The sequence below is a fragment of the Chiloscyllium plagiosum genome, chromosome 15, assembly GCF_004010195.1.
Source record: "Chiloscyllium plagiosum isolate BGI_BamShark_2017 chromosome 15, ASM401019v2, whole genome shotgun sequence".
Classification (NCBI taxonomy): domain Eukaryota; kingdom Metazoa; phylum Chordata; class Chondrichthyes; order Orectolobiformes; family Hemiscylliidae; genus Chiloscyllium; species Chiloscyllium plagiosum.
Window position 1 is genome coordinate 13,911,209 of NC_057724.1, and position 4,989 is coordinate 13,916,197.

General features: G+C 41.6%; 1 protein-coding gene across 3 annotated transcripts in view; it reads right to left on the bottom strand.

Moving 5' to 3' along the window:
• gpr174 (G protein-coupled receptor 174) overlaps positions 1 to 4,989 on the bottom strand; it is a 27,163-nt gene that overhangs the window by 3,123 nt on the left and 19,051 nt on the right. The window lies entirely within an intron of this gene.

Sequence of the window (4,989 nt, forward strand, 5' to 3'; positions counted from 1 at the left end):
TAAGTAATCTAATCTAATCTAATCTAATCTACTAAAACTGAACTGAGCTCTTAGGCTGGTATCCAGGAGAATGCACACCCTGGAAAGCTTCCCTACATCTGGCTTGGAACAGTCAATTTGCTTAGCAACATCCAAATCAGAACCAAAATAAATGTCTGGTTAAATGATCCCCGGTTCTAATGCAACTAGCCACGTTGTATGACTGATTGTAGAACCAGTGTATGACGAAATTCGCTCTGGACTCCAATCATCGGTTTGCATAACACCACCTCAGCTAGACTGAGAACCTGTACCAGGGAACCTTCACAGACTGGCTCCACATTTTTCGATTAGAAAATGGCTGCCAGAGTGAAGTCATAATTAAATACCTGGAAGTTTTTCCAGGAAGGTATAGGCTCTATCAAAGAAGCTAAGGCCACCTTGCACGTTAACCAGGAAGCAATTCCATATCCTGCAAGGCCCACCCAGTGCTATTTGCCTTATGGGAAAAAGTAGAGGCAGAAGGGCAGCATGGTGGCTCAGTGGTTCGCACTGTTGCCTCACAGCGCCAGGGACCTGGGTTCGATTCCAGCCTCGGGCGACTGGCCGTGTGGAGTTTGCACATTCTCCCCGTGTCTGCATGGGTTTCTTCCGGCTACTCCGGTTTCCTCTCACAGTCCAAAGATGTGTAGGCTGGGTGAATTGGCTGTGCGAAATTGCCCATAGTGTTCAGGGATGTATAGGTTAGGTGCATTAGTCATTGATAAATGCAGGGTAGGGGGAATAGGCCTGAGTGGGTTACCATTGGGAGGATCGGTGTGGACTTGTTGGGCTGAAGGGCCTGTTTCCACACTGTAGGGATTCTATGATCTATGAAATCAGGAGGCTGGCAAGTGAAGGAATCATCAAAACAGTACAGTTTAAGGGTCATACCGATTATGAAGCCCAATCAGTTGGTTCGCCTTTGTGGGAATTTTAAACATATCGTAAACCACTCCTCACAACTGGATAAACACCCAAACCCTCACATACAAAATCTACACACAAAGCTAATGGGGAGAGGGGTGCTGTCCTTCACAAAGCTGGACATGAGCCTTGCACACTTGCAACTACAGTTAGGTAAGGATTCCCAGATGTATGTTACAATTAATACCAGAAGGGTTTGTAACAAAATATGAGACTGCCATTTGGGGTATCATCAGCTTTTGACATTTTTCAGTTGACAATGGAGAACATTTTACAAAGTCTACCCAGGTTCACCATTTGTCTGGATGATGTGCTTATAAAAGGGAAGACCAATAAACAGCACATAGTGAACTTGACATGGTCCTCAGATGTTTTTCCAAGGTGGGCACATGCTTTGGAAGGGAAAAATGTGTGTTCCAAACACCCCAAGTGACCCAAATTGGCCATAGGGTTGACAAGACTGGGTTACACCCATTGGATGGTAAAGTGAGGGCGATCAAAGGTACCCTGGCTTCACACGTCTGTACCAGAGCTTAGGTCTTTCCTTGGATTGGTGAATTATTGTGGAAAGTTCATCCGTGACTTGCCTGCATTCTGGTACCCTTACACCTGCTATTGATAAAGGGCCAGCTTTGGAAAACGTCGTCTCGCCTTTCGGGAAGTGAAGAAGCAGCTATCATTGTCTAACGTATTGGCGCACTATGATCCCAAGCGAGATCTGATCCAGACATGTGATGACTGGTCACCACGCAATAGGAAGAATAGACTGGAAAGATTTACTTACAAAGAGAGTGTAGGTAGTCTGGGGATTCTTAAAGCAGAGAAGGCTACAGAGGGACCTCTATGGGGTGTAAAACGTTATGAAGGACAAATATAGGGCAGATAGGGTGAAATGTTTTCCCCTTGTACAGGCGTCAATAATCACGAGGTATGGATTTAAGCTAGGAACAGGAGGTTTCAAGGATAAATCTTTTCACTGGAAAGATAGTGGGTCTCTGAAACTCAATTCCTAACAGGCAGGAATGTTTAAGATGAAACCAGGAAATATTAGAGGCTTATAAGAAAGGTATGTCAATAACCGTGGGTGATGGGATGTAGGTTTGCTTGCTGAGCTTGAAAGTTCACTTCTAGACATTTCGTCACCCTATGAAGGTAACATCTTCAGTGGGCCTCAGGCGAAGCACTGCTGAAAATTCCTGCTTTCTATTTATATATTTGGGTTTCTTTGGGTTGGTGATGTCATTTTCCTGTGGTGAAGTCACTTCCTGTTCCTTTTATCAGGAGGTGGTAGATGGAGTCTAACTCGATGTGTTTGTTGATAAAGTTCCGGTTGGAATGCCATGCTTCTAGGAATTCACGTGCAAGTCTTTGTTTGGCTTGTCCTAGGATGGATGTGTTGTCCTCATCGAAGTGGTGTCCTTCCTCATCCGTATGTGAGGATACTAGTGAGTGGGTCATGTCACTTTGTGGCTGGTTGATGCTCATGTATCCTGGTGGCTAGTTTTCTGTCTGTTTGTCCGATGTAGTGTTTGTTACAGTCCTTGCATTGTATTTTGTAAATGACATTAGTTTTACTTTTTGTCTGTATAAGGTCTTTCAAATTCATTAGCTGCTGCTTTAATGTGTTGGTGGGTTTGTGGGCTACCATGATGCCAAGGGGTCTGAGTAGTCTGGCAGTCATTTCTGCGATGTCTTTGATGTAGTCTCAAAACTCGCTAATCGTGGGTGATTTTAACATGCACACAGATTGGAAGAATCAAATTGGCAAGGATAGCCTGGAGACAGAGTTCATTGAATGTATTAGAAATTATTTCTTGCAGCAGTATGTTGTGGAACCAACCATTCAGGGAGCAGACTACTCTGGATTTGGTACTGTCTATTGAGGAGAGATTAATTGATGGCATCATAGTCAAGGATCCTCAAGGGAATAGTGACCATAATATGATAGAATTCAAAATTCAGTTTGACAGTGGGAGGGTGCAGTCCCACAGTAGTATTTTGGAATTAAACAAAGGAAATTATATAGGCATGAGGAAAGATTTGGCCCCAGTAGATTGGGCAGGAGGGCTGAAAGGTAAGACAGCAGATGAGCAGTGGCATTGTTTAAGGAGTTACTTAATTCCTCACAACTAAAATATATCCCAGTGAAGAAGGAAGATGGTAAGGGGGAGTAAAACAAATATCCAGGCTTAACAAGGAAGTCAAGAACAATATAAGGTCAAAAACTAAGGTAAATCATATTGCAAAGGCCAGTGGCAGGCTGGAAGATTGGGAAACTTTCAAAGATAAACAAAAGGATAATAAAAAATTAATAATAAAGCTAGGGTAAATTACGAAAAAACTGACACAAAATATCAAAAAGAATAGCAAAAGCTTCTATAGATATATAAAAAGGAAGAAAGTAACAAAGGTAAATATTAGTTCCTTGGAAGATGAAACTGGAGAGTCAATAGTGAGGAACACTGAGATGGCAGAGATGCTAAATCAATACTTTGCCTCAGTTTTCACAGTGGGGGACAACAATACCATTCCTATTAGAAAGGGTAGAACTTCGAACAATCAACACCGATAGAGAAAAGGTACTCTGCAGACTATTAGGATTGAGGGCAGACATCCTAGGATATTAAAGAAAGTGGCAGCAGAAATAATAGATCTATTGGTTACAATATTATAAAATTCCCTCGATACAGGAAAGGTTCTGGTGGATTGGAAAAATGCTAATGTAAAGCCCTTATTCAAGAAGGGAGGGAGGCAATTTGTGGGAAATTACAAACATGATAGTTTAACATTTGTTGTTGGGAAAGTGTTAGAATCAATTATCAAGGAAGCAATATCAGGACATTTAGAAAGTCGAAGTGCTATCCATCAGAGTCAGCATGGTTTTATGAAGGGCAAATCATGTTTGATTAATTTGCTAGAGTTCTCTGAAGATGTAGCAAGCAAATTGGATAATGGGGAAGCTGTAAATGTAATATATCTGGACTTCTGGAAGGCGTTTGACAAGGTGCCGCACAAAAGGTTAATTCACAAGGTTGTTTCATATGCGATTAGGGTTAATTTATTAGTTTGAGTAACTGACTGGCTGATGGACAGAAGAGTTGGGATAAATGGTTTCTTTTCTGGATGGCAAGAAGTATCTAATGGGGTGCCACAGGGTTCTGTCCTTGAATTCCAGCTATTTACAACAGACATTATAGACTTGGATACAGAAATAGAAGGCTTTATGGTAAAATTTGTGGATGACATAAAAATAGGTGGGATGGTAAATTTCAATGAGGAAGTAAGAACCTTACAATTGGATAAAGAAAAGTTAGCAGATGGAGTTTAACGTGGATAAGTATAAGGTCGAAAAAAACTTGGTCAAAATAAATGGGAAGGTGACCTAATATCTGAAAGGGGAGAGACTTTGGGGTGCTCCAGTCCAGAGGGATCTGGTGTCCTCATTCATGAGTCACGGAAAACTAGCTTGCAGGTCCAGCAGATAATAAAGCAAGTGAATGGATGGTTGGCTTTCAAAGCTAAAGGAATAGAATGTAAAAGGTAAGGATGTATTGTTGCAACTATACAAGGCATTGGTGAGACTGTAGCTTGAGTATTGTGCACAGTTTTGGTCCACTTATTTGAGGAAAGATGTAGTGGCATTAGAGGCAGTTCAAAGCAGGTTCACTAAATTGATCCCAGAGATGAGGGGTTTGTTGTTTGAAGAAAGTTTGAACAATTTAGGCTGATGGTCTCTGGAATTTAGAAGAATCAGGTGAGATCAATTGAAGTATTCAAGATGATAAAAGGTGTGAATAAAATAGACATGGAGCAGATGTGTCCTATTGTGGGGTATTCTAGGATGAGAGGTCATAGTCTTAGGATAACTCTGAAGATGGACAAGGGAGATCCAGTGGATGTAGTGTACCTGGACTTTCAGAAAGCCTTTGATAAAGTCCCACATAGGAGGTTAGTGAGCAAACTTAGGGCGCATGGTATTGGGGGCAAAGTACTGACTTGGGTTGAAAATTGGTTGGCTGATAGGAAACAAAGAGTAGTGATAAA